The sequence below is a fragment of the Papaver somniferum genome, unplaced genomic scaffold (assembly GCF_003573695.1).
Source record: "Papaver somniferum cultivar HN1 unplaced genomic scaffold, ASM357369v1 unplaced-scaffold_83, whole genome shotgun sequence".
Classification (NCBI taxonomy): domain Eukaryota; kingdom Viridiplantae; phylum Streptophyta; class Magnoliopsida; order Ranunculales; family Papaveraceae; genus Papaver; species Papaver somniferum.
This window is the reverse complement of record NW_020651304.1, coordinates 2,485,640-2,499,359: the sequence shown is the minus strand read 5'-3', so window position 1 is coordinate 2,499,359 and position 13,720 is coordinate 2,485,640.

Genomic DNA, 13,720 nt, shown 5'->3' with positions numbered 1-13,720 from the left:
ACACATCTTTTCTCTTAGTGTTGAGACGTGCAAATTCCTCAACACTCACTACTGTATTGCCAGTAAAACTGCCTCAACACATCTTTCCTCTTAGTGTTGAGACATGCAAATTCCTCAACACTCACTACTGTGTTGCCAGGCAAACTTCCTCAACATATCTTTCCTCTTAGTGTTGAGACGTGCAAATTCCTCAACACTCACTACTGTATTGCCAGGCAAACTGCCTCAACACATCTTTCCTCTTAGTGTTGAGACGTGCAAATTCCTCAACACTCACTACTGTGTTGCCAGGCAAACTGCCTCAACACATCTTTCCTCTTAGTGTTGAAACGTGCAAATTCCTCAATACTCACTACTGTGTTGCCAGACAAACTGCCTCAACATATCTTTCCTCTTAGTGTTGAGACATGCAAATTCCTCAACACTCAGTACTGTGTTGTCGGGAAAACTGCCTCAACATATCTTTCCTCTTAGTGTTGAGACGTGCAAATTAGTCAACACTCACTACTATGTTGCCAGGAAAACTGCCTCAGCACATCTTTCTTCTTAGTGTTGACACGTGCAAATTCCTCAACACTCAGTACTGTGTTGCCAGGAAAACTGCCTCAGCACATCTTTCCTCTTAGTGTTGAGACGTGCAAATTAGTCAACACTCACTATTGTGTTTCCTTGAAAACTGCCTTAACACATCTTTCCTCTTAGTGTTGAGACGTGCAAATTCCTCAACACTCAGTACTATGTTGTCGGGCAAACTGCCTCAACACATCTTTCCCCTTAGTGTTGAGACGTGCAAATTCCTCAACACTCACTACCGTGTTTCCATACAAACTGCCTCAACACATCTTTTCTCTTAGTGTTGAAACGTGCAAATTCCTCAACACTCACTACTGTGTTGCCATGCAAACTTCCTCAACACATCTTTCCTCTTAGTGTTGGGACGTGCAAATTAGTTAACACTCACTACTGTGTTGCCAGGCAAACTGGCTCAACACATTACATAAGGGTATAAATTACCCTAAGATTCATCAATTACAATTATGTTGGAAATCCATAAATCCACGGTAACATGATATTGGAGCAGGGTTGCAGTCTTCAAATCAGAATTGCATCGGGGGAGTATGTCGGTTTCGAAGATCGAAAGGCATTCGGCCAATGCTTTCCACAAGAAAAGCAGTATTTTTGAAGGACACAGTAGTGTCCGCAGGAACTCAAATGGAGGTATAGGTGTCCGATGTAATTGATTAAAATTGCTAGTCATGTCGTAGTATCTTGATGCTGCTGCTATGAACTGCCTGAATGATAAGTGTGAACTCCATTGTTTTTCGGTTTTATCCATAACTTCAAATATGTCTTTTTAGATTTGATAGAATCTTGAGTTAGAATCCACTCAGTGCCCTTGAAGTAAGAGTGCTAAAGCTAAAATGCTATTACAAAAGCTGCTACAAACGAACCTAAAAAACACACGAATTATAGACTCAACCTAGAAAACACTAATGTCTTAGACAAGATACGAAAACAATTTTCTTGTGAAGTAAAGTACAACGAAACTGAATAAGAGTGTCAAGTAAATGTGTGAAGTTCACCGGCCAATTTGCATAATCAACTAGGTTTTGCTTGTTGTTGAGAAATAAGTGACATTGATGTTGTGATACATTGCTTGAAAAATCATGCGACGTATTTGTATGTGCTGCTTGCTGAGAAAAATCATCTTGGTCCAGACATAAGAGTTGATTCTAAAATATAATAGAAGACTAAGGAGAGGAGGCATATGAAGCAATCTGCCTCGGATTCAAAACTAGTGCACCAAAGATGACAGTTAACAACGTGATTAAAAAGATTAGTTGATAAGTTGCATAAAACTGCCAATCTGGTTGTATTGGGTATTGAGTCAGTTGGTTGGGTATCTAAATTTTCGGTGCCGATGAGCTAAGATAAGAATTATTTTGCTAAGCATCTTAAGATCCAGAAAACTAGTATCCCATGCCAGTTTGAATAAAACCATATCAAGGAAATATTTTAGAAGGACCCAAAAACTGATGAAGAAAACACAGTTCCAAGGATGTAACAAGCTCCTTGGAAAACAATACAACTAAAACATGAACATTACAAGCCTTTGCAACCAATCTGAAACTAGAACTAAATGAAAGACTACAAAGGATCACTGCAACCCAATGTAACATTAATCAAGGAAAACAAAACATGGGTTTGAATAACCCGAACACAGGACATCACCAAAAAATAAACCACTTATGAACTGAGACTAAATTGATGGTTGAAAAAGATGCATTTACTGCTAAAAACAATAAAGGGATTTCACTAGCCTATATGAAAGGCTAAGAAGAACAACATAACCCAGATACAGATGCAAAACAAGGGCTTACAAACTTCCTAAAGGAAAAAGGGAAAAGGAGGCGAAAAACAAACAAACAATTATGAATAGGAAAAAGATAAAATGATTACTATTGGGTTTTCAGAAAGACTGATATGGGAATCAAAAGGGTTTAAGGCATAAAAGGGACCGGCAGGTAAATCAAAAAACTTCTGGTAGAAAAACCTTGAAAAAATTACATCAAGATAAGGGACATAGAGGCTATCATAATTAGAAACCAAGCCAGAAGGACTGTTGATGAAGACTACACCTTGAGAAAACTAGATGGAATCTCAATCCCAGCAGCATCATGACTTAAAAATAAGATGAAATCTCTATGAATAAAATTGGGTATCACAATATGCCAGCAAGCGACCTAATTGATGCAGAAGGACGGTGAATCGAGATTTAGCTGATGAGCTCTGCTAAATCCATGGAAGTTGAATTAGGGTTTGAAGAATATGGAAAGGTTTCAAAAAAAAAATTTATAAAAACTAACAATTTTATTTAATTTCTAAAAAAAAATATATTTTTATTTTAAAAGTTAAATGTAAAAGAAAGAAAAATTACATAGCAGACAAGCGAGCAACAAGCTGCGCCGCAATCCCTTTTTAAATTGCAAAACCTATCCTTTTAAAAACAAACTCTCTCGAACCGAGGGTCATGACATTACTATGCATGACTTTTTGAACTCTCGTAAGAAGTCCAACCGCCTCTGGAGCCAAATACCCAAAAGTATCAAAAGCAAAAGGGATAAAAGCATGTCCATTATCGGCACATGCTTTCTCATGCTTTGCTATCTTACCTGAGTCTTCCCTCAAAGCTGCTTGTCCCATCGTGAAAGAACCATGACCAATGCCTACTAACGGCGAAACTCCGGTAAGGTCAACACATGCGTGTTTTCCATTAGCCCACCCAAAAATAAGAACATCCGCCGACCTAAGTGTTGATCTCCCCTCGAGTGGGTCTGTCAAAAAATTGACAGCCGCTTCTTTCTTTGCCGAAATACCAGCCCTCCATAAAACATCATATAAGGTATCTCGCACATGATCATGTCTATATTTGAACCCGGGATCTACCTTGCAATGGACTGCATGTTCCCCGTACGCGTCTAAGCACCCTGTGATGCAAGCAGGGCAACATGAATCAGAAGGGTTTTGTTTTCTCCTCTTCTTCGTTAGCCAAATTCGATCTATGCAATCTACACGAAATAAAATTGTTGATTGAACTGGTACTGCTCATATCTAAGAAGATATGAGTAATTTAGGTTGTCGTAAATAAAAGGATCTCCCTGCCGGAAATCGCTTTGTAGAGAGGTGAGAGAAAAAAAAATTTAGTTTTCTGTTAAAATTGAAGATTTACACAAGCCAGCCTATCTTTTAGAGACGGAGGGAATACTTGTTTCACAAATCAGGGAAATTCAAATAGGTGTACGTTTTTTTGTGAAAGATAAAAGCTAGAAGACAACATAACTAGTTTTTTTATTATCTAACTTTATGAAAGTGACATTTGACCGAGTGAAGTAAAAGACAAAAATAAAACCAGAGAAGTGAGTTAAAAAGATTTGACAATTCTTTTTCAATTAATTTTTGTTTTCCACAGTAGAAAATGGAAAATTAAAGAGAGACGTTCACATTATGAAAATGACATTTGACTGAGTGAATTAAAAGACAAAAATAAAACCAGAGAAGTGAGTTAAAAAGATTTGATAATTCTTTTTCAATTAATTTTTGTTTTGCACAGTAGAAAAGGGAAAACTAAAGAGAGACTTTCACATTAAGTTTAAGGCAGAAAGCATCATGTCCATTTTCAAACAGATTAATAGGTTTAAAATTGCTAAACGGCGTTTCGGTGACCGAATTCATGTTTCCCAAAGCATTATGCCAGTTAGAAACAGATCCCAATATCATTACTTACCAGACAAGAACATCCATTGTATTATCGGTAAACAAAATAGCACATAGAAATAAAATAAATAGACTTTGAAGAGAAAATACCAACGATTAATGCTAAAGTAGGTTTAAACTAAAATCAATCCCAAAATAGTTTAGTTTTTAATATTATGTAAAAATCACTACCTCAAAATAGCAAATCCAAGATCTTGATACAATCAACACGCCTCCAAAAAAATCAATGGAGTAAGATTTTTTTTTATTCGTTTTGTAGAAACCTAGAGAAAATAAGAGAGGAAGAGAGAGATAAAAGAGGAAAGGATGGCTAGGTTTCTAGCTAGGGTTCCAAAAAATTTCTTTATGCAGACAAAACTAAAAAGGAATAAATAGGGAGAGAGAATAAATCTTGGTCAAATCTTAAATTTTGTTTCACACGTTTTAATCCCTTTGGAAAATAATTCATGTCCTAATTACCATTCTAAGATTGATAAGGGACTAATAAAAAACAATTCTTATTCCCAATCACTCCATAATGATAAGAGCTAGCCTTTTTATTTATTAGAAAATTTAGATTTAGTTATAAACACTCAAACTTATGAATATGCACCCAATGCTACATGAGTTGGGTTTTACCGGTTTTAGGTTCGAAAACCACGATCCGAAAACACGAGGTCTCACATCTAGACACTTTCCTTGATTGAGTTTTTTTCTCTCGGAGTTGTGTTGAGTTTGTCCATACAAATTGCCTACGAAAAAGTTGGTGGTGTATTTTGGTACCCCAGTATAGCAGGCAAACACGTTAAGACCTGACAATTATGTGTTTGAAGCAGTCTGATTATATGGAGAGAGACGAAATCTCAAAAAAATATCACCATCAAAGATCATGCCAAATCCCGAGTCTGTTCAAGAAACCATCGATGTTGATTTTGGTACTGATCTAAAGAAGATGATCGATAAACTCTGTCATGAGAATCACAGATTAAAAAGAATAATCGATGAACTTCGCTGCGAGATTTACATCAAAGATTCCGATCTTCGAGAAGGATCTGAAAGGAAAAATACTCTCCAAGATAAGTTGAATGAACATATTCGAATTATAAAGAGAAAGTTGTAGGTGCAGGACATTCTATACGTTATCAACAAAACTCTTGGGATAATGAACTCGGTTGAAAAATCTTCCAATCATTACCAATTATGGTTCTTCCAATTATGGATTCGAAAAATTCTCTTAATGCATGTCTCATGAACTGTCGTCGGAATGGAGATAAAAGAGGGGCTTCAATAAAACCATTACGACTCAGGGTATTTCGAAAAATCTAACAGTGTTGCCACACCAGCTATAGGATCCTGTATGTTTTGTGAAGCTCTCGATCATTACCAACATACTTGTAAACTCTTTGGGAAGAAATTAAAGGTTGCTTGTAATCTTAATAAGAAAGATAGAAAACTTTTCTACAACCTTATGAGTTCTAAAAAACTAACAAAATTATTTCTCGGGGAACAATGATGTTAGTATGGGGGATTTCGCTTTAAATTCATCCTCACCTTTTTAATGGTTTCTTGTCTGTGGGTGTAGCTGGCATATGACAGACGATCTTTCGTGGTTCGTTAACTTGAGTAACTTTGATGGAGTTCAAGTGACGTTCGGAGATGGGAGTTGCTGCTACATTAAGAAAAAGGGAACGATTAAGCTACCTGGTGTGACATTGAAGACAAATCCGGATTTGTCTTCTTTCTGTGAGTCAAATTTGCGACAAAGGCCATAAATTAATCTTCAGTGCTGAAGGATGTGACATTGAATACAAATCCGGAAAAGTAATTTTTCGGGGAATTTATGGCAAGAACAACTGTTATCTTTTAGATATTCAGTCTAATCTTTTTTGCAATCTGACAAAGGTACAATCTACGCATCTTTGGCATGAGCGTTTGGTCACATCAACTTTCTCCTCCTTGGCAAGATCATTAACAAAGAACTTGTTAGAGGTGTACCCAAAATAAATGCTAAGATCCATGGTATTTGTGGAGCTTGTCAAAAAGGCAAACAAGTAGAGTTTCACATAACTCATCCCGAGACATTTCCACCAAAGCTCCACTTGATTTAATTCATACGGATCTCTTTAGACCCATTCAACAACCTACTATTATAGCGAAGAAATATGCTCTGGTAATGGTTGATGATTACACCAAATTTACTTGGATGGTGTTCTTAGGTCACAAGAATGAGACCCTAAGTGAATTTAAGATTATTGTTAATAGAATCCAGAATGAACAAGGTCGCAGACTAATGAAAATTAGGATCGATATGGGAACTGAATTCAAGGACACCAAAGTATTCGAATTCTGTGACCAACTGGGTATTATTCAACAATATTCTCCACCTATCACTCCACAAGCCAACGGAGTTGCAGAAAGGAAGAATAGAAGTATACAATATATGGCCATGGTAATGCTCCATAACAAAAACTTACCGTTAAAGTTTTGCGGGTGATCAATCGTGTGTATTTACGCTCACAAACTCTGAATACTCCTTATGAGTTATGGTATGGTAACAAACCTAACTTACATTATCTCCGTGTATTTGGAAGTAAGTGTTACATTCTCAAGGATCGAGAACAGAAAGTAAAATTTGATTCAAAAAGCGATAAAGGTATTTTTTGGCTATGCGTCTGACAATCGTGGTTTTAAAGTATATAATCTCAGTATCCGTGTTATGATAGAATCAACAAATATTATCATTGATGATTTGAATGACTTTTGTCATGATGACTCTCCTGCTGAGTTTCCTCCCTTGGAGATAACTGAGAAAGTAAAAAAAGTTATGGAATCAGTGGAAGTTGTACCAACAATTACTGATCCCGACGTTCCTGTTGAACGTGCCACTCCACGACATTTGTGGGTTCATAGGAATCATGATACTGACAATATTCTTGGAGGTACGGAGTCCACTTCTAAATCGAGAAAACAACTTCGAAATATTTGCAAGTTTGGTTGTTATCTCTCGCAAGTAGAGCCTAAAATTGTTGATGAATCTCTCAATGATCCCATATGGGTGAATGGAATGCATGAAGAGATAAATCAATTTGTTGATGGTAGTCTTTAGTTTAAGGAGAAAACTGTAGAAGTCTGTCTAACTGAGCCGATGTCAGAAATAGTAGAACTTGATATGTATATATTTCGCAAGGAGTCTGAAGAATATTGTTAGAGCATGGATCGGTTGAACCCACCAAGCGTTGGTATGTCAAGTTTGGTTGTCATATTTTAGTGAATTAAAACTCATGTTAAGAGTCGCTTGATTATGTACTAGAGTTAAACTTCGTATAGGTTAGCTTGAAAGTATTAGGAGATGAGACATTACAAGTACTGCGAAGAGTTGAAGATGTGAAGAAGCAAGGAGATACAACGACAACAATCATCCTTCCACTTGAGGTTAGTGATATTTGACTTGAACTGTTTCATTTCCTAACGTATCTTTCAAGTCGTGCATATTGAAAACATAACTGCGAAGCATATTTGAACTCTAGATAGACATAGTATTAAGGAATACAATACGAGGTTTATTGCTTAACCATTAAACTTTGTAGATAAGACATCGCCATAATCATTTGAATGCTATTGTGATTATGTATGGGTATGAGGTGAGGATTTCATCCTAGGGAACAATGTTTACATGTGTTCTAAGAAAGTAAGTTCATAAACTTGTTTTGTGAACCGAAAAGGAAATTGCCAGGTGTTATTGGTTTTGTTATTCATTGCATATCTTATGAACAACCAATATGTGTGATAAAGTAGAACCGCTCACAACTTTTTGTGTTTTTGGTAGAACTATTCACAAAGGCCTGACTTTTGTATTGGTATAAATTTTATTAGTAAAACCAATCTTAAGTAATCACCTTGGTATGATCGGATTATGTCTGCTTTGGGGAAAGGGAACGGATCCTTGTAAGGGAAGGGAACCGATCCTTGTAAGGGAAAGGGGAACCGATCCTAGTATGGGAAAGGGAGAACCGATCCTTATAAGGGGTGCAGTACATCAAGGGGAACCGATCCTTGTATGGGGTGCAGCAAGGTTTACAGCAGAAAGGGGAACCGACCCTGTGAACATGTGCAACACATATAAGTTAGATACCATATATATGTGGGGAACCGATCCTAGTACCTAGTCAACCGAATTTTTTGGGAAGCTAGTGTGACTATGCGTAGTACTCACATGGAGGTAGAACCGAAACTTGTTTTGGTAGAACCGTAAACCCATGATTGTGATTGAATGTTGGTTTGATCAATCCCATAGTTCTTGAAAGTCGGATGAACCAATTCTAAACTTGTTTGGAAGTGTGGAAAATCGGTTTCAAGGTTGTAAGTGTGGAAGATAACTTACAAAGCAAAGATGTCGACAAACTTTGAACACGTGCTGAGAACGTTTATTTCTATAATTGTTCAAAGATATTCCTTAACGGCTAAGGGAAGAGAATCCAAGGATCGAAACACAAATAAGTTAAGAATCTTTTAATTAAGGTTATTAATTTCATTTGTATGGAAATCACAGAATTAGTAATGTGCATTTACTAATTATATTTTCCAAGAGATTTCGATTGTTATTTTTGGACACAGCATTTCCAGGAATTATGAAAACTGAATATGTGCATTTATGAATATCTTGAGAATATTTTCGGTTTTGGAAATTCCTTGGTGTCCAAACTTCCTTGTCTATAAATACACGAAGTTTGCCTTTCTAGCAAACTAATCCTTCGTAACAACAGACTTCCTCTTTTGTCTTTGTTACTGGTGTAACCGCCTATCGAAGAGGAGAGTAATCTAATCAGGTGAAATCTCTTATGGACGCTCGTTTTAAAGTCTTCTTTGGGGTTGAGAAGCTCTAGCGCGACCCGTTGGTGGGAAACTAGATAATTGCGGTTTATCTTTGTTTTCGATTGATTTGATTGACTAACGGTGGTTGAAATCTGATTGCACCTAGTTTTTTTATTCTTAAGAATCTTCTCTTCTGATATAAGATTCACTCAAACTAGTTCAGAGTTTCGACAGGGATCTTTAGACTGTTGTTAGTTCTAAAGACGATCTTGTGATAATCCATTGTTAACAGACTCCGTTCTGTGCGTGATTGATCACAAGAGATTCAAGTGATTGTGTGCAGGTTTTTATTGAAGATTTAAGAAGATTTGAAGACAAAGAATATATTGAAGATCTGACTTGGGTTTTATAATCTTTGGTGTGCACAATACTTGTTTCGGTAAAAGAGGATCCAATTAATAATCGGTTTATCCTTGTGGTAGATTGGATTGATTAATTGAGTAGATCGTCATCAACACAGTTCTTCGGATTAAAGGTGTTGTTGGCTTAATCATAAACGATTACCTTAGGGTGATAAGATAGATCTAGACCCGACGAAGGAGTTTATGTTGAGATAAACGGAAGAGCCTTTGTCCGACTCATATCACTTGGTTGAATAGAGTTGATACCAAACAGATTTCTTGTTCCTTTACTGTTTGGAATACGAACCAAAGGGATTGTTCCAAGTACGTGACTTATTCATAGGTCGGAGGCGTGGGAATACAGACGGAACTAAGTGAACTATATGGTTAGTTACTTGGTCTCAACTATACGAAGTTAGGTGTAATTTTGTGTAGCGGCTTAATCCTGAGAGTATTCAATTATGGACTAGGTCCCGAGGGTTTTCTGCATTTGCGGTTTCCTCGTTAAGAAAATCTTGTTGTGTCATTTACTTTTATTTTCCACATTATAATTGTTTTATTATAATTAAAGTAATTTACACAAACGTTCATTCCTATTTACTTGATAAGCAATCATATTGTGTTTGGTTAAGTCTGAACCTTTGTATCAAGTAAACATACTTCGTTGTTGTGTCGTCTCGATCTCGTATCCATAGACAATCACACGAAGTGTGAACTGATTAGTTGTATTGTCTCGACTCAGTCCATAGAAAATCACTTTCGGAGAAAGGACTTATAGGTAGGAAAAGTATTATCTTGAGGTATATTTGGGTACCCCCGCCTTTTAAAATATATTAAAATATGATGAGTGCCTATGCCGTGCTTCATATTGTATTGAAACTCAATCTCCTAGATGAATTGTTCACTAGTATAGAGCCTAATGACTATTTAATCTACCGCCTGCATTATTCACTAATGTATAGCTTGCTGAGTACTTTTCATATGCTATGTTGCCCAGTTGAACTCTTAATATTGACATGACATGACAATTAATGTTCACTCGCAGCCGAGTAGCATGAATCTCCTGAAGTGTCAGGATTGAGATCTGCATGAAAGTACTTAATCAGAGGCACGTTGTGCTGCTCTATAAGAATAAAATTGGTAATTTTCGTGTCAGCGCACATAATTCATCAAATTTGATTAATTTTGTGATAGCTCGCAAAATTCAATTTTTTAACCTAATTTGCAAAAATTAGGTTTTTGCGGCCTGCGCAATATCTCGAGCCCTATTGGTCGAGACCAAACCTAGGGAAAACTAGGAAGTTGATCCATCATGGAACTAGTAGGAGAAAATCCTACCAAAAGTCGAAAATAAGAAATAAAGAGGAATTGCGGCACATGAAGGCAGCAGCAAGAGGCGTGTATGCGGGAAATCAATGAAGATACAAGAACTGAAGAAAACTAGGTATTTAGTCTTTTTTCCTTTTGCAATTTTTTTAGCTATGTGTTTTTAGGGTTATAATTCACTTATGTGTTTTGTTTTCTTTTGTCACTCCTTTGGTTTATGGAGGGGGGGGGGCACTTTGCCGTCTGGTTCGCCCAAGCTTGCGTCGTCGTACCGCCGACCGACCATGCCCATAATGTTGTTTGCCGGCCCCTCTTTCCCATCGACCAATCAAACCGCTCTAAATGTGCAGCCTACATTTTTAATCAAAGGTAGAAGTTGGATGGTCGACGCGCTTAAATTCCTTAAGAAAATGAATTTAGGTTGCCCACGCCAGTCTCAAAACAATCGCAGCCGCACGATTTCGCCAGCTCATTTATCATGCATATCCTCCTCCTAGCATGGCCGAAAAATCTCCATGGTATTCACTGGTGGGCCCACTGCTATTCCAACCAATCAGAATTCTCCTATCCCGCCAGCAGCAACCATAATCGCTAGCCAAAAGTAGGCAAGTCGCGTTGTTGAAGAGATTAAACGAGCTTGGCAGTCTCAAATTCATCACGGCCGTCCAACTTAGCCATCCTAGTTTGATGGCTTAGATTTTGTTTTGAGCGACCAATGAAGTGCCGGTATGCTCACCGCGGCTTGCCTTTAGCCTCGGCCAATCAGCTTGCTCACGACCTGCCAACAACATATCAAACCGATCACTCAAACTAGGTTGAATGCGCGGTTTTGAAAACCCTAATTTAAATTAGCGGCAACACACTACTGTCGCAAAACGATCTCGGTCGTCCAACTTCGCCGGACGAATCGACCGGCCTAGATCGGATTTCGGAGAACCAATGAGATGCCACCATGATCGCCCGCCACCCCTCTTCCATGGGAGCTGATCGGCCCATCCTCAACCTGCATGAGTAGTTCCAGGTAACCGCTCGAAGTAAGCTAGTCACGCTGCCTACAAGGGTTTTAAATAAAATCAACGACAACCAATAACCGCGGAAAATCATCTCAGCCGCCCAACTTGTCTAGCCAAATTGGGCTGCCTAGATCTAATTCTGGGAGACCAATAGGATGTCGCCGTGCTCACCAGCCGCCCCTCTTCCACAAGGAGTAATCGGCCCCTTGGCATGCTCAAACGGCTCCTAGAAGTTGCCCAAAGATAGCCGTCCTCCCTCCTTTTAAGACATTGAGTTTCGCGACCAACCAAGATAGGCTCTACACGACGATGCTTCACATGCATCGATTATTTTGAGTTTCTTGCTTAAAAGAGATGTTTTATATGCATCAATTACAAACGATATTTTGTAAATATCGATTTCACAGAATAACTTAATTATTTAACCTAAAAGCATTACATGTTATTTCTTGCGGCAAGTCTCACAACTTGACTTGTAGCATACGACCGCCCGTCGTCTAGCTCACGCGTGATTGGTCAGAATTATTAAGTCTTGCAAAAGATCCTCTCAACAACTTGCTACATATTTTCCATGAAATATACATCAAACATGTCACAAACTAGGGGATGTTCATCAGGGTATTGGTCTGGCGTTCTACAGCGTGCGGCGTGCAACACGCCCATTATAAGAAAGTGTCAGGAAAGGCGGACAATTAATGATGGTAGAGAAGTAGTGGGAATAAAACTAACCAGTCTTCCCCTCGTAATAGGGACGTGGTTTTTCACCATTCTATACGATCCCCACTTCTCCATCACTCAACTACTCCCACTTCCTATGAGATCAGGGGGGTCGGTTATGACTTGTGTAAATAGATTTTCAATCTATTTCAACAACAACGGTTATCAACACAAGTATCTAGAAAACATAAAAAGAACTGATAGCTTACATCTTGCATGCAAGTTCCATATTCTGATACAAGTCATAAAACAGCCACACCTTCAGATTTAACCATCCTGATTTCAACACCTTTTTCGCTTCCCTCCCTAAGATCAACCTTTCTCCTTCATTTTGTGACCGAAGCAAGACTGGAATGGCCATTTCTTGGTTTAGGACAGAATTGTACAGATTGGCCTCTCGAATCTAAAGTACTCATATGCAATACATTTGTTTAGGGTTTAGATTTGTTTCTCGGCGTCACACCCAATTTACCATTTCCAGCAGAATCAGTTTTTACCCCAAAACAAAATTCAAAAGGCAAGAGGTATGGGAACTCGTGCCTTGTCCTCCTAACATTAATATTGTTGGTACAAAATGGATATATAAGAAAAATTCAGATGAATTCGGTACAGTTAGACTTGTCACTCAAGGATACTCACAGATTGAAGGAATCGACTTTGACGAAACCTTTGCTCTTGTTTCCTGTCTTGAGTTCATAAGATTATTATTAGCTCATTCTTATTTTCTCAAGATTAAGATATTTCAAATGGACGTAAAATATGCGTTCTTGAATGGGTGCTTGAAGGAAGAGGTATATGTTTCTCAACCTAAAGGTTTTGAAAGTCCAGAGTATCCTGATCACGTCTTTAAGCTCAATAAGGCATTACATAGATCAAAACAAGTACCTCGATCATGGGATGAAAAGCTTACTACTTCACTTCTTCGAAAAGGATTCTCAAGAGGGGGAGCAGATAAGACTATGTTTACCAAATGGAGTGGGAAAGATGTTCTTATTGCTCAAATCTATGTAGATGACATAATTTATGGGCCAACCTCCAAGAAAATTGTTAAAGAATTTCAAACCCCTCTTGGAAAGGAATTCGAGATGAGCAATGTTTGCGAATTAAGATTCTTTTTGGGTCTACAAATTCAACAACACAAGGATGGAATTTATATTTCTCAAGAAAAATATGCAAAAGATCTTGTTAAAAGATTTG